The sequence below is a fragment of the Piliocolobus tephrosceles genome, chromosome 13, assembly GCF_002776525.5.
Source record: "Piliocolobus tephrosceles isolate RC106 chromosome 13, ASM277652v3, whole genome shotgun sequence".
Lineage (NCBI taxonomy): Eukaryota > Metazoa > Chordata > Mammalia > Primates > Cercopithecidae > Piliocolobus > Piliocolobus tephrosceles.
Window position 1 is genome coordinate 25,886,905 of NC_045446.1, and position 27,855 is coordinate 25,914,759.

Below are 27,855 nucleotides of genomic sequence, written 5' to 3' on the forward strand. Positions count from 1 at the left end.
CTGGGCCATTGTTGGAATGACTATCAATGTCAGGCTATTGAGCCAATCTAAAATTGGCCTGGAATGTCGAACTAGGCCCACTCACATGGTTGGCATTTGATGCTGGCACTTAGCAGGGAGATCATGTGGGATTGACAGAGGCAAGTTAGATCTCCATGTGGTCTCCCCATGTGGCTTGGGCTTCTCATATTGTGACTACTCATTAAAGAACAGAAAGTGGATCCTGTCAGTCATCTTAAAGCCTGGAGTTCTAGAATGTAACTTTTGCCTCATCTCATTGGTTACATCCAGACAGCTCACAATCAAGGGGAGGGAAATATGTTCTACCTCTTGACATGCAGTGCGGGCATAAAGGTATGAGAATAATTTTCGGACGCTGTCATTGGAAACCAGCTACCACATTACTTTATATATGCCTATCTTTAGGTTAACAGTTTAATAATCTGGATGTAATCCATTGCATACTATAGATGCATGTTTTTTTACTTGTGAAATTATTTTTGTTTTCATTAGAAAATCCAAAATTAAAATAATTCCATTGATTTTAAAGATAGGTACATATTTCATATAAAGTCAGTTAACGAATCTGGTATGTTATAATGGACAAACCAAGTACCTATACAATGATGTGGCATGGCATGTACTATTCACAGAAGTATTTCAATCCAGTCTTTTTTCATGGGATTCAGAGTTACGGGCTTGAGGTTATGCAAAACATCAAAGTGGAGCTAGCTTCATTCTGGGCAATAATTGTTATGTAGATTATTTTTTCGAACCTCACTGTTTATATTTATTAAGTGTAGATTATAATAGTCTAGTGAACGTTTCTTATTGACTAATATATCAGCTATCTTATAATTCTCCGCAACTGATAGTACTCAAATTTTGTTTGGGTAACAACCCATTCTTCAAACAGCCTACTCTAAGCCCTTATTGACTTAACCAATTATCATATTCGTTCTTTTGGGTAAAATGATGGGGTTAGGGTTGGGACCCCATCAAACCAATTCAAGTAGAATAAATTTAAAAATAATTGGAATGTTGGGAAAAATTTTTCTTTCTCTGTATATAAACAAAGAAATTCATAGTGCTAGGAGTTGTTATCAAAGTTACTGGGTAGAGAAGAACTGTTTTATCATGAGATTGGAAATATGGCATTTAGAGAAGAAAGACGAATTTATTGCTTCAAACTGTAGCTACATTTTCTCCTCAGAAGTCTACATTTGAGAGCTAATAGTGAACCTTTTTGCTCTAAATCTATTTATGTTAGAATTTTTGATCGTAGCAAAATTAAGATACTTAAAATATGTATAGATCACATAATTTTTCAAAAATTAAATTTGATAATTCTTATAAAACATCCTGTACCATGTCTGGCATATAAACAATTTTTAAAAAATTTTACTCATTATTTGAAGTATGGCAATATTCCTAGTCCATCAAATAGTTTTATTTTTTTCTTAAGAAACAGATTTTAAATATTTTTTGTTTAGTTATAGAACAACAACCAAAAAAAAACCCATAGGACCTTGAGTCTATGTGATTTTAATTTCAATACATAAGGTAGAGCTGTCTGCAATTATAAGCTTACCTAACAGAGAAATATGGTGTAAATGAAAAACACAATAAAAATGTAATTATGGAAGCTGGTTGATTTTTTTTTCCTTGAAAGAAGTTTGTGTTGGATAAGAAAGAGCTGATTTCTATTATGTTTTATGATTACAGTATTCTATTTATATTCTCAGCATTGAATTAATTTCTTTTTTAATGCTAACCTTGCTGAGGATCCTTTTAAAATACTTTAATGAGTTGAGTACATAAATCGTCTCAGTGAACACAAACACTTACTTGTAAAAACTCTGGAGGGAGCTTTTTACAGATTTTAGAGTGGAAAATGAGTCACTTTAAGGCTTTGTGCCCCCTCTTATCACTTACCCAAAATGAAAATAAATAACAATTGTTATTTTTCATAGACTTAGCAATGGTAAAATCTTTAATAAAAAATTGTTCAAAAGAAAACATACAGCATTGCATATAGAGAGCTTTACAATACATTGCATACAAAGACTACCAAGTACAGGCTTAGCATTTGCTCTCAAGTTTGTGGATTTTGACATGAGCTGGAATGAATATTGCATTATAATGGAGACCGTATGCATATAGGCAAATGTTCACAGTAAAAAGGAGAGTTTTTGAAGGCTATACTGTAATAAATATAGATTACAGTTAGAGAATTAATAGCTAAGCATTAAAACTAGAATAGAATAGAGAATGCTTCATTTATATCTTCTATTAGCTAGAAATATTTATATGTATACAAGCAAACTCTAATTTAAAAATAAAGTGTTATAGTTCTGTAATTAGTCATAATTAAATACTTCAATTTATTAGATGTTCTCACACATATATAACGTCAGGTTTACAATTTAGGTAGTAGTGACAATTTGTCAATCTGGAGAGTCATTGAGTTTTGAATAAACATTGCTTAATTTACTAGTTTGTAAAACCTCACTTTCATACATTAAATTTGCTTAGAGTAGATCTCATCAATATTCTCACTCAGCAGAAGCATCCCAAACCTTTACCTACATAGAGATGCCAAATTTTGTTTTCTAAATAAGATTCACTGGAAGGAAACTAAAGACTCATCTGTGATGGAATTGAGAATATATTAGGAATAAATTTAAAATATAATGGAATACTGGCATAATTTTCAGGTTCTTTAAAACCATTCTACATAGACATAGCCTTACATGTCTATCTCATAATTTGTTGAGAAACCGAGGAAAGCATATTTCTGTAATTTACTTTATTCTCACCATTTATAATAGGGATATAAGCTTTAGAAAACAAAGATTCCATCAATACAGAAGGAAGTCAGAGACCAATACTATATAGTAAAAAAAAAAAAAATCTAACCAAAACCCATGATTCTCATATAAGATATACAATGATGATTTGGTTTTTGTGGAATTTAATTTCTATAGGTCTTAATGTTTTAATTTTGTGAAAAAAAAGATCACAATAACTTTTATGCCCTCAAGGGATGAAACTGTTTAGCTGAAGGACATAGTGAACATTAAGTCTGAGGTGAACTACCCAACAGAATATCTCCTTAAGAATAAAACAGAACGTGGCATATTAAAAAGCTACTTGCAAGTTCTGTCTGTATATCTTAACTCCCCAGGAAAATGCCTTGCTCTTACTCTACAAAACATTCCGTTTCCTTAATAATTGACATCATTAGGAAAATGGGGCAGTGGAGCAATATGGCCAAATAGAAACCTCCACCAATCATTCTCCTGCAGGAACACCAAATTGAAAAACTATTTATACAAAAAGCACCTTCACAAGAACAAAAATAGTACCTGGTGATTGTTCAGGTGAACAATCATAGTACCTGGTTTTAACTTCATATTAGTGAAAGAGGCACCAAGAGGGTAGGAAAGACCATCTTTAATGTCAACACCGCCCCTCCCCAGTCCCCTAGCAGTGGCACCATAAGGCAGAGAGAGAATCTGTGCACTTGGTGGAAGGAGAGCAAAGCAAATGTGGTGCTTTGCATTGGAACTCAGTGCTGCTCTATCAGCGTGGAAAGGAACAGCAGGCAGAATTCCATTGACATCCACAGAGGGAGCATTTAGACCAGCCCTAGCCAGAAGGGAATTGTCGAGCCCGGGAATTGTCGAGCCCAGGAATTGGAACTTGAGTTCTGGCAAGTCTCGCTACTGTGGGCTAAATAACTCTGTGATCTAAAATAAACTTCAAAGGCAATCTGGGTCACAAGGACTACACTTCCTGGGAAAGTCATGGTGGTTGGAGCCAGTGTACTTGAGGGACAAGCAACCTAGTGCAACACCAGCTAGGGTGGCCAAGTGAGTATTTGTGCCACCCCTTCCCCAGTGCCAGGCAGCACAGCTCACAGCTCTGGGAGAGACACTTTCCCTCTGTTGAAGGAGAGGAGAAGGGAGAGTAAGGAAGACTGTCTTGCAACATGGATACCAGTTCAGCCACAATAGGACTGGGCATGAAACAAAGTTGCAAGGCCTACATTCCAGGCCATAGCTCCTGGATGACATTTCTAGACACACCCTGGGTCAGAGGAAACCTACTCCCTGAAAGGAAGAACAAGACAGGATTCATCACCTGCTAATTAGAGAGCCCTTGGGCTCTGAATAATCAGTAGCAATAACCAGGCAGTACTTCCTGTGGATTTTAGGTGACACTCTGAGACATGCTGGCCCCAGATGTGATCTAGCACATTTCTAGCTGTGATGACTATGGGGAGAGACTCCTTCTGCTTGAGAAAAGGAGAGAGAAGAATAAAGAGGACTTTGCCTTGAAGCTTAGGTACCACCGTGGCCGCAGTAGGGTAGAGCATTAAGCAGGCTTTTGGAGTCCCCAGTTGTAGGTCTTGGCCCTTGGAAGACATTTCTGAACCTGCCCTGGGCCAGTGGGAGGCCCATTACCCTGAAGAGAGGGTCCCAGGACTGGCAGCACTTACCACCAGCATAAAAAAGAACCACTGGGCTTTGAGTGAGCATCAGCAGTTGCTGGGAAATACTTGCCATAGGCCTGGGCCTGTGGTAGCCATCAAGAAAGACTCCTTTGCTTGTGGAAAAGGGAGGAAAGAGTGGAAAGGATGTTGTCTTGTGGCTTGCGTGTCAGCTCAGCTGCGGAGGAATAGAGTATCGGGGGATTCTTAAGGTTTCTCATTGCAGACTTTGCCTTCCTGACAGCATCTCTAGACGTACCTGGGCTCAGACAAACTCGTTGCCCTGAAGGGAAAGACACAAGACTGGCTGGCTTTGTCACCTGCTGATTGTAGAGTCCTAGGTCCTTGAGTGAACATGGATGGTAGCCAGGCAATGGTTACAACAGGCCTTGGGTAAAACCCAGTACCATGCTGGCTTCAGGTCTGATTCAGAACAGTCCCAGTGTTAGTGGCCACAAGGGTACTTGTGTCAACCCTCCTCCAGCTCCATGCAGCTTAGAACAGAGAGGGATACTTCATTTGTTTGGGAAAAAGTAATGGAAGGGAGGGGCTGGGCATGGTGGCTCACACCTGTAATCCCAGCACTTTGGGAGGCTGAGACAGATGGATCACGAGGTCAGGAGATCAAGACCATCCTGGCTAACACAGTGAAACCCTGTCTCTACTAAAAATACAAAAAATTAGCCGGGCATGGTGGCAGTCGCTTGTAGTAGTCCCAGATACTCAGGAGGCTGAGGTGGGAGAATGGTGTGAACACAGGAGGCAGAGCTTGCAGTGAGCCAAGATCGTGCCACTGCACTCCAGCCTGGGCAACAGAGTGAGACTCCATCTCAAAAAAAAAAAAAAGTAATGAAAGGGAAAAGTAGTCTCTGCCTGATAATCTAGAGAATTCCTCCATATCTTATCCATGACCACCTCTACAAATCTGTAAAACCGCAGATTACTGAAATTGGTGTGCCTCCTAATGCAGATGCAACTACAGTGATGAAAGATGTAGATTACAAAACCAAAGTCCCTTAGAATACTTGGAAAGCCTTTCCAAGAAGAATCAGCACAAACAAACTCAAAATGTGAAGAAAAAAATATCTCATACCTCAGTGCCCAATAAACATCCACAACCATCAAAACCATTTAGGAAACATGACCTCCTAATGAACTAAATAAGGCACAGAACAGAGATACGTGCACTTCCAGACAGAATTCAAAATAGCTGTGTTGAGGAAGCTCAGTGAAATTAAAGATAACACAGAAAAGGAATTCAGAATTCTATCGAATAAATTTAACAAAGAAATTGAAATAAATGAAAAGAACTAAGCAGAAACTCTAGAGTTGAAAAATGCATTTGACATACTGAAGGATGCATCGGAGTCTCTTACCAGCAGAATTGATCAAGCCAAAGCAAGTATTAGTGATCTTAAAGACAGGCTATTTGAAAATACACAGTCAGAGGACATTTTAAAAAAGAATAAAAATGAATGAAGCATGCCTGCAATAACTAGAAAACAGCCTGAAAGGAGCAATTCTAAGAGTTATTGGCCTTAAAGAGGAGACAGAGAGAGAAAGATTGAAGTAGAAAGTTTATTCAAAGGGATAATAACAGAGAACTTCCAAACATAAAGAAAGATATCAATATTCAAGTATTAATAAAAGAAGGTTACAGAATACCAAGCAGATTTCACCCAAGCAGGTGTACCTCAAGACATTTAATAATCAAACTCCTAAAGTCAAGGATAAAGAAATGACTCAAAAACTAGGATGAAGAAAAGAAACAAATAACACACAATGGCGCTCCAATAGATCTGGCAACATATTTCTCAATGTAAACCTTACATGTCAAGAGGAAGTGGTATGACATATTCAAAGTGCTGAAATAAAGCAAACAAACTTTTATTCTAGAACAGTATACCTAGTAAAAATATCCTTTAACTATGGAGAAATAAAGATTTTTTCAGACAGGCTAAAGCTGAGGGATTTTATCAACACTAGACTTGTCTTACAAGAGATGCTAAAAGGAGTTATTTGATCTGAAAGAAAAGGATGTTAATGAACAACAAAATATTTGGAGGTGCAAAACTCATGCGATAATAGTAAGTACACAGAAGAGCACAAAATATTATAATATCATAATTGTATTTAAAAAATTGGTTTAAAAATTATTCATATCTTGAGTAGTAAGAGGAAAAGATAAATTGATCAAAATAATAACTTCAGCAACTTTTCAATATATAGACTGCAATTAAGATATAAATAGAAATAACAAAAACTTAAAAAGCAGGAGGATAAAGTTCAAATGTAGAGACTGTACTCATTTTATCTTTACTTGTTTGTTAGTTTGTTAGTATATGCAGCCTGTTTAAGTTGTCATCAGTTGAAAATAATTGGTTATAAAATATTATATGCATGCTACATGATAACCTCAAGTCATAAAACATGTATCAAATACACAAAAAATAAAAAGCAAGAAATTAAAACATTCCACCAGATAAAATTATCTTAATTAAAAGGAAGTCATAAAGGAAAGAAAGAAGGAAGAGAAGACCAAAACAGTTGGAAAACAGATAGCAAAATGATAGCAGTAAGTCCTTACTTATCAATAATAACCCTGAATGTAAATGGACTGCACTCTCCCATCAAAAGAGATGGAGTGGCTGAATGGATAAAAAGAAAAAAAATAAGATCTGAAGATCTGATAACCATAAGAAACACACTTCACCTATAAAGACACAAAAATATGCAAAATATAGGGATGGACAAAAGACATTCTATGCAAATGGAAGTCAAAAAAGAGAAAGAGTAGCTATACTTATATCAGACAAAATATATTTTAAGACAAAAACCATAAAAAGAGACAAGGTTATTATATAATGAAAAAGTTGTTAATTCAGCAAGTAGTTATAACAATAGTAAATATATATGCACACTCAACAGCGGAGCAATCAAATATATAAAGCAAATATTATTAGTGCTAAATAGAGAGATAGAATCCAATACAATAATAACTGGAGAATTTAACACTTCACTTTCATCATTGAACAGATCATCTAGACAGAAAAAGAACAAAGAAACATCAGACTTTATCTGCACTACAGACCAAATGAACAAAATACATATTCACAGAAAATTTCATCCAACAGCTGTGGAATAAAAATTATTTTCCTCAGCACATAAATTATTCTCAAGGTTAGACCATATGTTAGGCCACAAATCAGTTCAAAAAACTGAAATTATATCAAGTATCTTCTTTAAACCTTGTGGATTAAGACTAGAAGCCACTAACAAGAGGGATTTTGGCAACTATACAAGTACATGAAAATTAAAGAATATGCTCCTGCATGACCAGTAGGTCAACAAAGAAAATAAGAAGGAAAGTATTAATTTCTTGAAACAAGTAAAAATGGTAACAAACTTATCAAACTTATGAGATGTGGTAAAAGAAGTACTAAGAGAAGATTTATAGCTGTAAGTTCCTATATTTAAAACATAGAAAAACTTTAACTAAATAACATAATGATACATCTTAACTAGAAAAGCAAAAGCAAACCAAACCTCAAATTAGTAGAAGAAAAGAATAATAAAGATCAGAGCCGAAATAAATAAAATTGAAACAAAAAAATAGAAAAGATAAGTGAAACTAAAAGTAGATTTTGAAAAGACAAACAAAATTGATGAACCTTACTTAAACTAAGAAAAAAGAAGACCCAAATAAATAAATTCAGAAATGAAAAAGGAGACATTGCAACCAATACCACAGAAATCCAAGGGATCACTAAACTACTATGAGCATCTACATGCCAATAAATTGGAAAACTTAGAATAAATGGATAAATTATTTGACGAATATGACCTACAAAGATTGAAACATGAAGAAATTCAAAACCTGAGCAGACCAATTACAAGTAATGAGATTGAAGCCATAGCAAAGCCTGGGACTTTATGTCTTCACTACTCAATTTTGCCAAATATTTAAAGAAGAATGAATACCAATTCTACTCAAACTGTTTCAAAAAATAGAGATGGAGAGACTACTTCCAAATTTATTGTAAGAGACCAGTATCACACTGATACTAAACTAGACAGGAAAGGAAAAGAAGGCAAGGCAAGGCAAGGGCAAAGGGAAGGAAAGGGAGAAGAAGAAAAGAAGGAAGGGAGGGAGGGAGGAAGGAAGGAAGGAAGGAAGGAAGGGAGGGAGGGAGGGAGGGAAAGAAAAAGGAAAGAAAGAAGAAAGAGAGAGAAAGAAAAAGAAATTAAAAAAAGAAAGAAAGGAAAGAGAAAGAAAGAAAAAAAGAAAAGAAAAGAAAAAGGAAGGAAGGAAGGGAGGGAGGGAGAAACTGCAGGCAAATATCCATGACAAACATTGGTGCAACAATCCTCTGCAAATCAATAACACCTTAAAGATTATTTACCATGATGAGGTTTTATTTACTCCAGGGATGCAAGGATGGTTCAACATATGCAAATCAATCAATATAATACATCATATCAACAGAATGAAGGAAAAAAATCACTTAAATTGATGCTGAAAATGCATTTGATGAAATCCAACATCCTTTCATGATAAATGTCCTGAAAAAACTGGATATCGAAGGAACATACCTTAACATAATAAAAGTTATATATGACAGACTCACAGCTAGTGTACTGCATGGGAAACAATTGAAAACCTTTTCTCTAATATCTGTAAGATGACAAGGATGCTCACTTTCACCACTGTTAATCAACATAGTACTGAAAGTCCTAGCTACAACAGACCAAAGAACGAAATAAAGGGCATTCAAATTGGAATGAAAGAAGTCAAATTATTCTTGTTTATAGGTGATATGATCTTCTATTTTGAAAGTCTTGAAGACCCCACCAAAAATCGTATTAGAACTGATAAATAGAGTAAAGTTGCAGGATGCAAAAATCAACATACAAAAATCAGTAGCATTTCTATATACCAACGGTGAACAATCCGAAAAAGAAATCAAGAAAGTAATCCCATTATAATAACTACAAATAAAATAAATTCATAGGAATAAACTTCACCAATGACATAAAATATCGCTATAATGAAAACTATTTTAAAAATAAAGAAATTTGAGCGATAACAAAAACCTGCAAAGATATTCCATATTCATCAATTAGAAGAATCAATATTATTAAAATGTTCTTACTACCTAAAACAATCTAGAGATTCAATGCAGTCTCTATCAAAATACCAATGACAGTCTTCACAGTAGAAAAAACAATCCTAAAATTTATACGGAACCACAAAAAACCAGAATAGCCAAAGTTATCCTAGCAAAAAGAACTAACCTGGAGAAATTATAATATCTGACTTTAATTCTATTACAAAGCTTATTAACTAAAATAACATGGTACTGGCATAAAAACAGATGCATAGACCAATGGAACAGAGTGGAGAATCCAAAAACAAATCCACATCTACAGTGACCTAATTTTCAACAAAGGTGCCGAGAACATATGTTGGGAAAAGGACATTCTCTTCAATAAATGATGCTAGCAACACTGGATATCCATATGCAGAAGAAAGAAACTAGACTCTTATGTCTCACAGTTAAAAAAATCAAATCAAAATGGATTAAAGGCTTAAATCCAATACCTGTAAAGGTGAAACTACTAAAAGGAGACATTGGGTAAAATTTTCCGGGACATTGGACTGGGCAAAGATTTCCTGAGTAATATCCCACCAACACAGGCAACCAAAGCACAGATAAACAAATAGATTCACATCAAGTTAAAAAGCCTCTGTACAGGAAAGTAAACAATCAACAAAGTAAAGAGAAAACACACAGAATGGGAGAAAATATATGCAAACTATTCATCTGACAAGGGACTAATAACCAGAATATATAAGGAGCCCAAACAACTCAGGAAATAAATGTAACAGTTTGATTTAGTAATGGGCAAATGATCTGAATAGACATTTCTTAAAAGAAGCCATACAAATGGCAAATAGGTATGTGAACAGGTGTTTAACCTCACTGATCATTAGAGAAATGCAAACCAAAATCACAGTGAGATGGCATCCCCCCCAGTTAAAATGTCTTTTATACAAAAGACAGACAATGACACATGATTGTGAGGTTGTGGAGAAAAGACAACCTTGGTACGCTGTTGGTGGGAATGTTAATTAGTACAACCATTATGGAAAACAGTTCGGAGTTACCTCAAAAAAACAAAAAATGGAACCAACATATGATCCAGCAATCCAACTGCTAGATATATACCCAAAAGAAAGCAAATCGATCCATTGAAAGGATATCCTTACTCCCATGTTTATTTCAGCACTATTCACAACAGTCAAAATTTGGAACCAGCCTGTCTATCAACAGATGGATGGATAAAGAAAATGTGATACATATACACAATGGAGCAGTATTCAGCTATAAAAAGAATGAGACCCCTCATTTGCCACAACAGGGATGGAACTGGAAGTCATTATGTTAAGCAATATAAGCCAGGCAAAGGAAGATGGCTTATTTTGGAAGCTAAAATTAAAATAATTGAACTGATAGAGACAGAGAGTAGAATAATGGTTACCACAGGCTGGGAAGGGTAGTTGTTAGGAGAGGCAGGATAGTTATTGGGTACAAAAATATAGTTAAGTAGAATAAATAAGATCTATTATTTGACAATAACTGGGTGACTACAGTCAAAAATAATTTATTCTGTATTTTAAAATAACCAAAACTGTATAATTTTATTTTTTATAACACAAAGGATAAATGCTTGAGGTGATGAATAACCCATTTACCCTGATGTGATTATTACACAGTTTGCCTGTGTCAAATTATCTCATGTAGCCCATAAATATATACAGCTACTATGTACTCACCAAGTTAAACATTAATTTTATTAAAATAATTGACCCAGACTCTTGTCTTCTTTTCAATCCACATTAGCACAGTTGATTCCTGAGCTGTGATGACTTTCCACTGACCATACTACTGCCATGATGTTATTCTGGTCCAGACTTATGAATCAATTCTTGTCTACTGCCTGATTCGACTATTTATCATGCACCCTGGTCAGTCCATAAATGTGATCTTTGGATGTCTATGAACATAATTATTTTGTTGTAACTATCATAGTTTAAATTTGATGGTTAGCAAGAAGATAGAGTATTTGGAAAGTTTATTGAGGTTTTGAGAGATACTTTTCACTGTACCCATATATTTGACTTTTAATTTCTCACTCATATAAACATCTGGAAATTACTATTTTTGCATAAATTACTTTGTATACAAGAACCCAGCATGTTACAGTTTGCACCTTTATCACTCTGGAGGTTTGAAATGGGTTTTATTTGTTATGCCCTTGGTTCTATTAAGGAGACTCACTCCTTGGAAGGATGAAGGAGGAGAATTGTATTAATAAAGAATTGTTCTTCATATTCAAATAAAGTGGAAGTTATAAAAAGCATTACCACATAAAAATATTTCTATTTAGAAAATCATAAGTAGCAATGAACTATATCATATTATAAACATTAAAATGACCAAATCTTATATTAAGTTATCTTAACACAATGAAAACTGTCTAAACAAGTCATCTAGTCTTTACCTATTATAACCTTAGATTTAAAAAAATTAGATTGACTTTGAAACAATCCCAAAATAGGTGGAATAATTAACAGAGCTGTAATCATTGTTATAAACCTCCTGAGAACAGTCACTCTAATAAAACTGGCATATTAGAAGCTCCAAAATAATCAGGTGCAACTAAACATGATTAATGATGAACCAACTAAATTCACATACAAAGCATATTAAACAGTTGTGGACTTTAACTTGTATCAAACTTCCTCTTTAATCTGATTATTTGATAAGAGCAAATATACTAGCAGTTTTACTTTGCTCACATATTTTAATCCCATGCTATTTTTACTGTAGTGGATTTTTACTTGCTAAAGTAGAAAGAAGATCGAAACATTTGATGAGAAAATATACAGAAGGTAATTTCTACAAAATGTTAAATGTTTTTATTCAATGCTCTATCTGAATTTTTAAAAAAGTCCTGGCTGACGCCTGTAATCCCAACACTCTGGGAGGCCAAGGCGGGCGGATCACAAAGTCAGGAGTTCGAGACCATCCTGGCAAACAGCGTGAAACCCATCTCTACTAAAAATACAACAAATTAGCCAGGCATAGTGGCGGGCACCTGTAATCCCAGCTACTCCAGAGGCAGGAGAATCACTTGAACCTGGGAGGCGGAGGTTGCAGTGAGCCAAGATCATACGACCGCACTCCAGCCCTGGTGACAGTGTGAGACTTTTTCACCAATGTAATGAAACTATTTTTGATGCCAGCAATGTTTGCTTTGAGGAAGTTCTCGCTTTTACAATAACAATAACTAGGACCATAATAATGAGTAGACAGACTGGACGTTATTTTTTTTTTTTTTGGTTCAGGAAAGCACTGCTTAACATAACTCCTCTGTATATGCCTGAAATGTAACCATGAACCATGCAGTTGCTTTTCATATCAAGGATCAAATTCTTGAAGATTTTTCCCTATTTTTTTTTCTCTAGACCCTTTCAATTGTCTTTCCTTTGGCTGTTCTTACTTTTTTTAGCCTCAATAGTCACCTTCCATTTAGCCTACCACCGTGAAGGAAAAAAGAAAAAAAAAACTAATATTTTCTAAACCTCACTTTAATCCTGTGTTTCTAGATGTGGATCTCTCTTTTGGGCAAATGAAAGTATATTGGGTCTACACATGGTGACTGTACAGATTTGTTTTTAATTACGAAAGAACATGGCAACTGCCTTTGAAATCTCAACATTCAAAGTGGTCAGCAGGAGTACTCTTGGCACTTTGAGGACAACGCAAGTAATAGCAGCAACAGCAAATACAGACCTTAATCAGGCAATTAATATGTGCCGAGTCTCTTGCTAGACATTTTGACAAGAGTTATTCTACCTATGTCACACACTTGTAGTTAACTGCATAGTAAATGGAGGCTTTTAGGGCATAGGTCACATGTCTGACTCACAGCTGCAATGTGGTGGATCCAAATCTCTCTGAGGCCAAATACTGCCCAGCTTGAATGAACACTGTGCTCCATGCTTGAAACAACTGCTCCAGCCATCAGAAAAGAGCCTCCCATTCAACTGAAGTCTGCATATCAGATTCTCATGGGATAATTCATAAAGGATCCTTGAAGTTAATTCTGGATATATCCTGAAATAGAGTGTCTCCTCTGTTTTTTCTTTTTTTTTTTTTTTTCCACAACCGAGGAGGCACTGGTGCCTACTTATCTGAATAATGGGATTTCTCTTTGATGCAATTGCAGGTTTTACTAGGCCTTTCCATAAATATGTTGAATATTTTTCCCTGTTGTACATGTCTGTGTGCTGCAGTGCCCTTTCTACTTTCATACCAGCTTATTTACTTTTAGCTTTTGCTACATTTATAAAATATCACAGCTGATGTTGAGGAAGATGACGATGATGATATCTAGGTTTCTTTATTATTTTTAATTAAAACCAATCTTTTATTAAACAGCAGATAGACTTAAGAAAATTAAATGAATCTATCTATCTATGAGAATCTGAACTACAAAATTATAGTTCCCAAAGCCGTCAAAACGTCCATAATATAGAGATGTGCTGAGGACATCCTTGGTAAGTGGAAGTCCATGTTGCTAAGCCCATGCGTAATCTCCATCCCTGCCACCGTGGCCACTTTGTCCATGGGCCCATTGGGCGATGATAGGAGTGTATGGAAAAGAGGCTGAGTGGTGTCCACAGAACAGGTCATTCTCTACTTGATTATTAAAATCCTCCTCTGCTGAGGTCACCTATTGGTAAACACTTACATAGGATACAAATATCTTCACAGTTTTAGACCACTCAGACATGTCCATCTACATAACTTATCCCCAAATTTATTGATCACCAATTTTCCAATCATGCTTCTTCCAAGTTCTTGACCATCCAGCCAAGCCATTGGCTACAGACCATGAATCAGTATATAATTGCACATGTGGCCATTTAAAGTGCACAACCAGGTGCACTGCTCGAAGTTCTGCCCACTGGGAAGATTTAACCACTGTCATTCAGGGATGTCCTAGGAAGGGGCTGTGGTGCTGCAGCTGTCCACTTTTGGATGCTGCCTGCCTATCATGCAGAACCATCTGTGAACCAGGCCCTAGTCTTCTCTTTCTGTCTCAACTGATCATAGGAACCTCCCCGTGAGGCCATTGGTGCAGGCTGGGAAAAAAGGCAGAGTGGCAGGAGTGGAGACCATGGGCATTTGAGCTACTTCCTCATGTAATATCTGTACAGGCTTGGGGAGAGAAGGCAGGGTGGCAGCCTTGGAGACCACAGGCATGTTAGCCACTTCCTTATGTAACTTACTTGTGCTTTCAGGACCTGCTTGAGCCTGATCACATATATACCACTTCCATTTGATGATGCAATGCTGCTGGATATGCCCAACTTTATGGCTAGATGGGTCAGAAAGCACCCAGTTCATGATAGGCAGTTCAGGTCACATGGTGTTTTGATGATCCATAGTCAAATGTTCACTTTCCACCAAAGCCAGGTAACAGGCCAAGATCTGTCTCTCAAAAGGAGAGTAGTTGTCTGCAGAAGATGACAGGGACTTGCTTCACAATCCTAGAGGCCTCCACTGAGATTCACCTATCAGGGCCTGCCAAAGGTTCCAAACAGCATCCGTATCTGTCACTGATACCTCTAGCACCATTGGACCTGCTGGGTCATATGGCCCAAGTGGCAAAAAAAACTTGCATAGCACTCTGGGCCTGTTACAGAGCCTTCTCCTGTTATGGACCCCTCTCAAAACTGGCAGCCTTTTGGTTCAGTTGATAAGTAGGTTGGAGTAACACACCCAAATGAGGAATATGTTGCCTCCAAAATCCAAATAGGCCCACTAGGCATTGTACTTCTTTCTCAGTTGTAGGAGGGGCCAAATACAGCAACTTATCCTTCACCTTAGAAGGAATATTTCCACAGGCCCCACACCACTGTACCCCCAGAAATTTTACTGAGGTGGAGCGTTCCTGAATTGTAGTCAGTTTTATTTCCCATCCTTTGTCATGCAAATATCTCACCAATAAGTCCAGTTTGTTTTCTGCTTCTTGTTCACTGGATCCAGTTAGCATAATGCCATCGATGCAATGGACCAGTGTGATGTCTTGTGGAAGGGAAAAGCGATCAAGTCTCTCAGAATGAGATTATGACACAAAGCTGGAGAGTTGATATATCCCTGAGGTAGGACAGTAAAGGTATATTGCTGGCCTTGTCAGCTGAAGGCAAATTGTTTTTGATGGGTTTTATTGACAGGCATGGAGAAAAAGGCATTTCCCAGTCAATGGCTGCATCCCAGGTACCAGGAGATGTGTTAATTTGCTCAAGCAATGAAACCGCATCTGGTACAGCAGTTGCAATTGGAGTCACCACTTGGTTAAGCTCACAATAATCCACTGTCATTCTCTGATCTATCTGTCTTCTGCACAGGCCAAATAGGAGAGTTGAATGGAGATGTGGTGGGAATCACCTCCTCTGCATCTTTCAAGTTCTTAACGGTGAAAATAATCTCCACAATCTATCCAGGGATGTGATATTATTATTGATTTGCTATTTTTCTAGGTAGAATCAGCTCTCATGGCTTCCATTTGGCCTTTCCAACAATAATAGCTTTCACCTTGCTAGTCAAGGAGACAATGTGGGGGTTCTGCCAGCTGCTAATTAGGTCTATGCCAATTTTGCATTCTGGCACTGGGGAAATGACCACAGGGTGAGTCCAGGGAACCACTGAACCCACTGTAAGTTGAACCTGAGCTAAAACTCCATTGATTACCTGACCTCCATAAGTTCCTACTTTAACTGGAGGACCACAAGGACATTTTGGGTCCCCTGGAATCAACATCAGCTCAGAGCCAGTGTCTAGTAGTCCCTGAAATCTCTGATCATTTCCGTTTTCCCAGTGCACAGTTACCCTGTTAAAAGGCCAGAGGTCTCCCTGAAGAAGGTTGGGAGAAAGATTATCAGCATAACTTGTTGATAGTATAGTGGGGTCCTTCCTCAAGGGGGCTCGGCCTCCCCTGCATTAAAGGGGCTCTAAGTGTGTAAACTGGCTCAAGTCTGGAAATTGATTGAGTAGCCATAATTCTCATTTTTTATAATTCAAATTAGTCTTTTGTCCATTCAACCTGGAAGTTTTCTGCTCATGTAGATTAAGTAGAAATGCAGTAGGCTTTGTATCATTTTCACTTCTAGGAAGACTGTGATTAATTAGCCAATGTCAAAATCTACAAGAGACAGTCTATTTTGATTGCTACTTTGGCTCTGCTGTTCATTACAGTAGCAACACTCACTTTGCCTTTGATGGTTGAGTGCCACTACTTTGCCCCTGCCACCATGGGATCCAATTATTTCCCAATTATTCCCATTGTATTTAAATTTTGTAGTTGAGTGACTGAGGTTCCTGCTATTAGATCTGACATGCAGAGAAGAACAATTACAGGGCTCTTCAAAGATGCAGGTGCTGCCCTCACAAATCTATTTCACAAGGCATTGGTCAAGGGTATGCCTCTGGACCCTACCAGCTGGGATGAGTAAGTCTAAAGTGACTAATCCACTTCACTATCCCGATATCCCTAAGTCTTTGGATCTCTTCCTTTACATTAAACCAAGAGAGATCAAGCATTTCCAGCTTGCTTACAGTGGGCCATCTTTTAATCCATATTTCAGCTAACCAAACCAATAAACTATTAGAACGTTTTTTAATTCTCCAAGCTGCAACATTAAAAGTGGAGTCCCTACTTAACGGGCACAAATCAATAAATTCAGCCTGATCCAAGTCTATGTTCCTTCCACCATTATCCCATAGCCTTAATATCCATTCTCATGCCTGCTCTCCAGATATCTGTTTATATAAATTAGAGAACTCAAACAGTTCCTTTTGAGTGTAGCACACCATGTCATGGGTCACATTCTCAACCTCACCTCTAGGGGTCCACCAGGACTTTAGTCTAGATACAGGTCTAGAAGCAAACAAAGGTGTCAGGGGTGACTCCTGAGGAGAATTGACATTATTTTGCCTGGCAACTGCCTCAGGGGAGGCCATTATTGTTGCCTCAGGCAGTTCCGGGTTTATCTCCTCAGACAAAGGTGGAAAGGCTGATGGCAGCATGGGTTGGGGAGGGGATGTTGCCACTACTGGAGACAGGGAAGCTATTTCTTCTGGCAAAAAAGGTTCATCAGAGTTTACAAGCTCAGTGTCCCCAGCTTCCTCAGAGTACTCCCACATGTCCTCATTCCAAGTTGCAGGGTCCCATTATTTTCCAATCAATGCCCTCATTTTAACAGTAGGCACCTGGTGAGATGGAGTATGCATCTTTCATTGCAGATCAGCCACTCACATGATAAGAGCTTGTGTCTGTTTTTCTACAATTTCAGCTCTTTCTCTACAGGAGATAAGACTCTCACTTGGGGCAATTTTAGCAGATTTGAGGCTCAGTATCTGCTTCTGAAGGCAGGAGTTAGAATCCCTGAGTTAATCATTTTCTTTTGTCACTTTGTCCAATTAACTTAGGAGCAATCAACAAGCTTCATTATGTTCCTTGGTTCTCCACATATAGTCAAAGGTATCATGTGTAGAGTCACTAAATTTCTTGCCTCTCATAAGCAGTGAATCATGAGTGTCAAATGCATTTATTTTGCATAACTCTCTACAGAGGTCATACCAAGGGCTATCAATGTTCTCCATACTATAGAAGTAGAGTCTTTAGCATTTGGGGGTCTAATCGTATTAAGCAACCAACTCCAGAAACCCCGAAACCAAAAAGAGAACTCCATCCTTAATATTCTGTTCCTCTAGTACCACTCCTGGTACCAAAATTTGTATTAGGGTTCTCTAAGGAATAGAACTAACAGGATACAATATATATATATTATATATTTTAAGTAATAGGGTATATATATTTTCATTTATATTATTTAAGTGACTTTAATAACATACATATACACACACACATATATATATAAAGGAAAGTTTATTCAGTAGTATTAACTCACACAATCACAAGGCCCCACAATAGTCCATCTGCAAGCTGAGGAGCAAGGAAGTCAGTCAGAGTTCCAAAGTTGAAGAACTTAGAGTCCAGTGTTCTACGGCAGGAAACATCCAGCATGGAAGAAAGATGTAGGCTGGGAGGCTAGACCAGTCTAGTCTTTTCACATTTTCCTGCCTGCTTTATATTCTGGCCACACTGGCAACTGATTAGATGTTGCCCACCCAGATTAAGGGTGGGTCTGCCTTTCCCAGCCCCCTGACTCAAATGTGGATCTCCTTTGGCAACACCCTCACAGACACACCCAGAATCAATACTTTGCATCCTTCGGTCCAATCCAGTTAGCACACTGTGTTAACCATCACAAAGGGTAAATTTCTTTAACACAGTCTATTTCTGTACTCTTTGCATAAGACTAAAGTTTAAAAATTGAGAAGCTAGTATCACATGTCTCATTTCCAGGTAACATTTATATTCTTTTTTCTTAGTATAAAACAAAAATGTTGGGTTTAGTTGTTACAACTCTGGTAACTTAAAGATGGCTACAAATAACTCAAAAGGGGAGTTTTACGTCCTCTCCCCTTAAGTCTGGATTGGCCTTGACTACTTTGACAAATGCAGTGTGGAAGAAATGATGCCATACAGCTTTTGGACTTAGAATTCAAAGGGACCTGTAGTTTCTTCCTTGGTCTAAGTGGAGCCCTGAGCTAAATTATGTTTGACTATCTTGCTGGAGATTTCATGGAAAGACACTAAGATTACACGGAAAGGATAAAGGGCCAACCCAGCCCTGCCTGCTAGCTCTCTCCTCCAAGATGCCACACACTTGTGTAAAGTTATCTTGGACATTCCAGATCAGAAAAATTATTAGCTGAACTTCTCCAAGTCACCCCAGTTAATCCTAGGTGAGTAACTGCATTGTCCAAGCAAGCACAACTTGAATTCTTCACCCACTTGATTGGGAGATAAAAGAAACATGTTATCTGTGTCACTAAATTTTGAATGAGTACATTATGCAGCATTTATCACTGGAACAATAGATATTAAAGCTTCTTTTAAGCAAAGAGGAAGACAACTGTGTCTGTGATACAATTTTAGAGTTTAGGAAAAAAACCCTGTTTATCACCCTACCACAAAACTGTAATGAAAACAAAATAATTATCTCTTTATCAGTTTAATCCAAATAGAAGCTTCTTTAACTCTGAAGTAAAAGGGATTGGTGTTTGTCACATAAAAGGATAATTCTCAAGTATTGCAATTAGCACATGCAAAAACTTAAAACTATCTCAATATATTATTGTTTTTAAAATAGTAAAGGTTTAGGAAAATTTATAATAGCATATTATATAGACTTCATAATAATGATATCCAAACATATACCCAATATAAGAAATTGTTTTAACAAATATTTATTGACTTCCATTATATAAAAAGACGTATTTCTGACCTTTCACTACATGAAAAGCACTGAAACTCATATCTTACTGAATATAATGAATAGAACTAAATACATAGGTAGGTAGATGCTTCATATCTGTCCAGAACATTAACAGTCCCAAATATGTATCACTGTGTTTAAGTGACTTTAGTAAGATAATTTAAAACAAACACATCTGTACAAATTTAGAAAGCTGTATAACAGAAAAGACTGCATTAAAGACTAAAAGTTTGCATAATGATTCTATTTTAGTCATAATAAATTGTAGTGGAATTACTCAGGTTATCACAAGGGCAGAAAATGGCTTGGAAAGCAGTGGTTAAAAAAGAGACATTACTCATATTTTTATAATTTTTTCTTAGACCTACTCCAGATATGCAGGAAAGCATTTTAATCTACAGTTAAAATACCCTCATCAGCCTGGGAAAGGTGGTGTGCTTGAAAAAGACGTCAAATTTTAATTTAATGGACCACCTTAAAATAGTGTCTCAGTGCGACTAACTACATTCACAATATTAATGTTCACATCTTATTTGAAAGAACAATAGTAGTATAACCAGGTCACTCATGCAAATAAGAAGACTCCCATCTTATAATAACAACTTCCCACCACAATTTGATCAGGCTCAGTGACCTAAAGGTAATAAATGCATTAGTCAACAAACCAAACAGCAGATACATAAATCAGCTGCCAATAACAGTCTTTCAGCCATCCAACCCTCTGGGATTGATGTGTTTAATTAAGAAAAATGCATTGTGTGGTGTTGAATCACTAATGATGTTGTAAAGCAAATAGTATTTAAATGATTTACCTTACAATATCTGTGTACTAATTTTATTATCAACACTGTATGAACAGATGATATAAAGGAAATAGAAATAAGATTTATCATGTTGTGAGTTTTAAAATCATGAGCAATAAGCACTTCTTTGAATCAAAACACAAAAATGACAATCATCATAAACATAAAAATTGCATTTGTTGAAGGTACAGTTGTGGGTTTATGCTTTTATTTTCCAATGAGCCTTCAAGGTCCTAACTGTTGGTTATCATAATAAATATATTCTATTCTCTCAAAGAATATACGGTGATTATATTAGGATAATGAGTTCCACCTGCCAAACACATAAACAGAACAGGTAAAGTTAACAGGACACAGAATAAAATAAAAATCATAAACAAGAAGATGTCTGCTGGTTCTTGTGCCTTAACTGGTTGGAGGTTCAGGGAAGATTTGAGGCAATAAATTAATGTCTTACAGGAATTCTTTTCTACGTTTTCCTCTGACCCCTACATTAGGACTACAAGTCCATATGATGACACATCCCATATTGAGTACACATAGTAATTGAGATTACAATCAACCATTACATTTGAGTCACTACGCAGGCTTGACTTTCTTATCACTGCCTTAGTTTCCTCATCTGGGCCTCAGGATCCTTATCCAAAAGGGAGTGAAATAATAGCATCTACTTCACATAATTATAAAAATTTAGTTAGTAACAAATATAAAGTTCTCAATGTCTGACATAATGTAAGTTCCATAGAAGAATAAAATATGATTCTCAATTGTTATCATGGTTCTGACAATGACTTTAATGACTTGGGACTTCACTTCTTAAAATACCTTCTAGCAAATAAGACTGCAGTTTTCCTCTCATAGATGGCAGAAACTTAACTTTAAATTTAAGTCAACATTAAATTGTAAAATGTACTCTTTCTTTATTGTGCCAAACTCAATCTGTTTAACGATCCCCAACTAACTGCTGTAAGTATAAACATTTGAATCACTGACTATGATGAAAAAAATGTATTACAGCCCATTCCTAGAATTGGAAGTGGGGTCAACCCTAACTGAGCCAAAACATGTTCACGTCAAATTTCAAATATGTTTATGTATGCATTAGTACACTCCAATATTTGAATCAGTATCTGAGGGCTTAGTATATATACAATGCATCTGTGCTGAATGCAGTGTTATGTTTCACTAGATAGTCTAATATTTATTAACCTCTTAGATAATATAGATAAATACATGTGTGTAAGTGTGTGTTTGTATATACATACTCACGGCGAAAATGTGTATGTGGGAAGAGAAGAAAATTTTTTTAATTTGAAGTTTTTATATAGTAGGGAAAATTACTTGAGTAGGTAAGAATTGGGATAATTTAAATTAAAGAATATTAAGCACCATGGAACTTTGCAGTTTGGTGCAATAAACTGACAAAAAAGTTTATGTGAGAATAGTGAGAATATAAACAAAACTACAATTTGTAGTATGTTTTAAAAGTAGTAGATAACGAAATTGAAGGAAAGATGGACGTCACAGTTAAGAGAAGAAAATTGGACTTGATTCCAAGAGGGGAGCCAAATAAATCCTTGAGTCCTCTACTGATATGGTGCAATCAGAATTTTATAAGGATTGGTCTGGCTTAAATGGACAGAGACTGCAGAAGGTAAAGGCAGTGGTTGCCAGATGGTTATAGTAATTTAGGATTGGGGGGTTACAGCAGTGGACTGAAGTAGCGCAGTGGTACAAGCAAAAACAATCAAGGACAGGCTTTAATGGGAAACCAAATTTAGAAGAGGGAGGAAAAATATCCAGACAATTATTTTTCTGAGATTTTTAGTTTAGTATGTAAAAATTTATGGTAGTACTAATATAGAAGGGGGCAGGGAGAAAAAAGCTAATATTATACAGTGAACGCTAATTTTAATTGCTGAACTTGTGATTCTTGAAAGAAGAAGTTTAAAATGGAGAAATTTCAGCAAAAGCAGAGATTTATGTACATAGGAGATTATGTATATAGGAGTGAGGCCCATGTGAGAGGTCCAACTTGGAGCATCTCAACAAAATCCCCCGTATTTCATATATTTCAATGCCAAACCTGAAAATTACACTAGACTTCTGAATTTCAAATCAAGGAAAGCTCATTTAAAATATCCCTTTTGTTAGGTCTCCTTTTACCAATTCTGCCACTTTTATTAATTCTACCAATTCTGCCGAAAAGAGTAAAAATGCGTCTACACAGAATGCCAATGATTGGAACCCAACTTATTATTTAAATATAATTGTGTTGCCTTTATTTATGATTAAATTTGTTGTTTTGTACAAATCAATGGTACCTAAGCGTTTAAGCTATCCAAAACTTCTCTCTTGTAAATTGTTGTTAATTATTAAGGAAATAAAGCACATAGTCTAATTTGGGGAATCAGGAAGTTTGATTTCACTAAAATTAGAGAAAAATGAAGTTATAATCAATTTAATGTCTTCTGCTATCAGTAAAAAGCAAGAGGCACACATCTTACCTTATGCTAAATGCAAAACAGATGTTGTTCAGTGTGTTTGACTCTGGACCATTTTAATTTTTTACTTTTAAGACAACATTTAAAGATGCCAGATTGTTCTAATCACAAGTGTCAACCATTCATTAGCTTAATGGAAAAAGGTAACAGATTATGTATATAATAGTCACCCAGGGAGAAGGTATACATTTACAGCCCATAACACTTATGTAGATAGATTGTAGACATAATCTTCCACAGAAGAGAGAGAGACAAACAATTACTCTAATGGAAAGCAGCAAAATGTGATTAACATTAAATGTTACCCAAAGACAGATATTTGTGGTGAGAATGACACAGAGGACAACTATATAACTTGGCCTTATCTTTTGGACAAAATAGGTAAGGAAAACAGATGTGGTGAGATGCCTCAGTTGAAGAACTGTTGTAGATTTGCTTTTTATTTTTGAAGGAATCCAAAATATGTTTTTCCTGGTATGGTAAAATGACTTCCTAAAGTGGATTCCAAAAATAACTCAATTCTCTGTGAATAATGTGAGTTATAACTCCCATGATTGTATTAGCTTTTATGTCACAGTTGATGTTAAGATAGATCATCTTCCTGGTCTTTACTGTCTAATTACATGAGCCCTTAAAAGCAGAGAACTTTCTTCATCTGATGGCAGAAGTCAGAGAGATTTAAGGCATGAGAAGGACTAAATGTACAGTTGAGGAACTGATGATTCAATGGGCCACGTTAAAAGAAATTTGATGGCTTTAGGAACTGAGAAGGATCATTGGCTAAAAGACAGCAAGCAAAGGCGAGCCTCAGCCATACCCTGCAACGAACTAAATAATGCCAATAATGGAATGAACTTGAACAAGTCTCCTGTGAGAATCCACGTGACCAATAATTTGAGTTTGAACTTGTAAGACCCTGCACATAGAATCTAGGCAACCCCACCTCTAGACTTCAGACTTATAGAACTCTGAGTTTGAAAAAATAACCTTAGAGAAAAAATTATTGGTTTTATTAAAGCTCAAAAATCAAACATTAATCATGTGTTAAATGCCAGCATTACGGACTTTTAAAAAGTCATTTTAAATATAAAATATGAATAGCCATGAATAAGCAAAATGAAGATGTGCCATGACTCAAAGTTAATTTAAAAGAGAGATGCTTAGGAAGAGTGCAGTAATATAGCCAGAATGCCATAATGGCATTTTTGGTCAATGACAGGCCACAATGATGGTAGTTCCATAAAATTATAATGGAGTTAAAAGATTCCTGTCACCTAATGACATTGTAGCCCCATTGTGAGGTCATAGCACAATGCATTACTCACTTTTTTCTAATGTAAACATCCTGCTGGCCTGCCGGTCATATAAATGTCTAGCACATACAATTATGTGCAGCATATAATACTTGATAATTACAATAAACGACTATGTTACTGGCTTAGGTATTTACTATTTACTATTACTTTTATCATTATTTTAGTGTGTACCCCTTCTACTTATAAACAAAGGAACTTCACCGTAAAACACCCTTAGGCAGGACTTTCAGCACATGTTGCAGAAGAAGGCATTGTTATCATAGATGACAGCTCCATGTGGATTATTGTCCCTGAAGACTTTCCAGTGAGCAAAATGTGGAGGTGGAAGACAGTGATTTGAATGATCCTGACCCTATACATACTTGTGTCTTCGTTCTTAAAAAAATGTTTAAAAAGAGATGTGTGTGTGTGTGTGTGTATATATACATTTTAAATAGGAAAAAGCTTATAGAATAAGGACATAAAGAAATAAAGTATTTTGTACAGGTGTACAATGTGTTTGTTTTGAGCTCTTATTACAAAATAGTAGATAAGTTAAATCAAGTTTATAAAGTTAGACATTTATAGTGAGCTAAGGTTAATACATTATTGAAAAAAGAAATATTTTTTATACATTTACTGTAACCCAAATGTACAGTGTTTATAAAGCCTACAGCAGTGCACAGTAATGTCCTAGACCTTCACATTCACCCAACACTCACTCGCTGACTCACCCAGAGCAGCTAGCAGTTCTGCAAGCTCTGTTCAGGGGGTCTATATGGCATAGCTTTTTAAAAAAGTCTTTTATATTGTGTTTTTACTGTACCTTTTCTACATTTAGATATGTTTAGATACACAAATACTTACCTTTATAATTGCCAACAGTATGCAGGACAGTAACATGCTGCATAGGTTTACAGCCTAGGAGCAACTGGTCGTGCCATGTAGCCTAGGTGTGTAGTGGGCTGTACCATCGAGGTCTGTGTAAGTATACTCTGGGATGTTTGCACCAAGGCAACACCATCATATGGTACGTTTTTTAGACTGTATCCTTGTCATTAAGTAACACATGACTACACATATATCTTTATTTTGCATATTAAGTATTAAACTGAGAGACAGTATTTCAAAAAAATATATTTGACATATGTAGTCAGGCTTATCAATATATGATGAAATGCAATATGTGGCTAAATATAAATTCTGAGTTTATATTTTCTTTAAATTACCATCATATTATTTATTCAGTATCTAATCTATTTGCATTTACATATGAGAAAAAATTGTACTTTTCATCTACTGTTGCCTCATGCTAAGATTTCTCTTAATAAGGACTTAAATATTTAAGACATTTCCTCTTTATAAGGAAATAAATAAAAATAAAGGTCATTTTATTGCAAAAGTGATTAAAAGAAATAATAAATATTCATCTCTATTTTTAAGGGAGGCTGATCCCGGGTACACTGTGGCAGGTGGCAGTACAGATTTCTGTGAAGCAGCGCTGTGCAGTGATATGAGCAGCAGATGAAGAAGAAAGGAAATGAAGTCGCTCAATTCTAATACGGCATTATTACTTCTATATTTGGAATCAACATGTGGAATTTCTAGGTGTGAGTAACTCATTGTGCTGTGCCCTCCTGCTCCTTTCTTTTCTGGTCACATTGCATTTCCCTTATATTTTTGTCTCTCTCTTGTGATTATTTTGCCACTCGTTTCTAGTCGAATGTGTCGGTCTCTCAAATTTGTGGAAAATAGTAATTCCTTGATTTTCCTATCTCATTCTTTTACTTTTTTTTTTTTTTTTTTTTACATTTTTTTTTTTTGTCTCCCGGTATTACGAAGCTTTTTGCATCTGTTGAGCATATATTTTTTCTATATGATTACACTGAGGAATACAAAATATCAACTCTGCCTATTTGTGTAGGTTACTTATTTTCATGGCTTTTATATTAAGTGACCATCATTTAAAATCATGATTCAAGAGTAATAAATGTGACTTGATCGCTACTTGATTGTACAAATGAACCATGACAATGATCCAGCATGATTTGCAGATGGCCAGATTAGAAAACACTTAGAGTCATTAGAGTTGAAGCTTGTGAATAAAACAGGTAAGTTACTGTTCACTCGCTCTCTCCGTTATCTTCATTTTTCTGTATCTTCCATGATATTACAGTTAAGCACTTTCCAGTAAGATCACAAATCTGTTTCTAAATGCAAAATACTTTTTAAATTCCTCATCACATAACCTTTCAACATCTGATAATATTGGCCATTCTCGCCTTAAACCAACCTTACCTCTGAATATCTTAGCTTGTGTTCTTCCTACTTTCTACAACATTTCTTGTCCATATTCCTATTTGTTCCTATCCTCTTCTTCCCAGTCATGAAATGTTGGAGTCCTCAAAGTTCTCTCATAGCTCTAATGTATTATTCTGTATTTTCCCTGTAGATGATCTCAGCTACCAATTATAAGCAGGTGACTACTCCTTATTTTTGCATAACAAATATAGACTTATCTCAATTTATCTGTCAATTTACAGTTTCCTTTTAGATGTCTGACAGCAGCTGAGACTTAATATGCCAGAAGCCAAGGTTTAAGACTTTATTCACTTGTTAGTTATCTATTGCTATGCAACAAATTACCGCCAAACTGGGTGGATTAGTAAAAATCTTTGTGTATTTATTTTCTTTCACAGTTTCCCTAGGTAAGACATTTGAAAATGGCCTGACTAGATTATTTTGGCTTGAGGACTCTCAGGGGATTCAGTCAGATTTTGTTCATTACTGCAACCATTTGAAGGCTTTACTGCAGATAGAGAATACTCTTTGAAAGTGCCTTAATTACATGACTGACTAATAAGTGCTGGCAGTTATCAGAAGTCCTCAGATGTTCTCCACAAGTACGTTTCTTGAGGGTTAAGTATCCTCATAACAATGGATGACTTATTCCAGAGTGAGAAGTCCAAGAGACAAAGTTGGATGCTGCAAAATTAGCTACACAGAATTCTACTGGTTGTCCAGGTCAGTCATGATTCAGAAGGGGAAGGCAGGTCTGAAGAATATGAGGATAATTGGCAGGGCCCAAGAAGGCACGGCACAAAAATAATGAGGATTATTGGAGCCATCTTGAGACTTCACTTCCGTACTGCATATGCTTATATTTTTCTCTTTTTTTCATAAAAATAGTTTGGCAAGCCAATAATCTAAGAGTCATTCTTGAAAGCTCCCTCCCCTTTACTATTTCATGTTCACTTTATTGCTTATCCCTGTATTT

General features: G+C 36.2%; 1 long non-coding RNA gene across 2 annotated transcripts; it reads left to right on the forward strand.

The window, feature by feature from the left end:
• Positions 1 to 320: 320 nt before the first annotated feature.
• On the forward strand, positions 321 to 27,430 carry LOC111521871. Of its 2 annotated transcripts, none has more exons than XR_002725106.2 (5): positions 321 to 354; positions 11,401 to 11,525; positions 12,391 to 12,452; positions 26,022 to 26,188; positions 27,382 to 27,430. It is a non-coding gene; the product is annotated as an uncharacterized LOC111521871 (long non-coding RNA). The 2 variants fall into 2 exon arrangements; XR_002725108.2 differs by lacking the exon at positions 27,382 to 27,430 and adding an exon at positions 27,278 to 27,365.
• Positions 27,431 to 27,855: the final 425 nt, after the last annotated feature.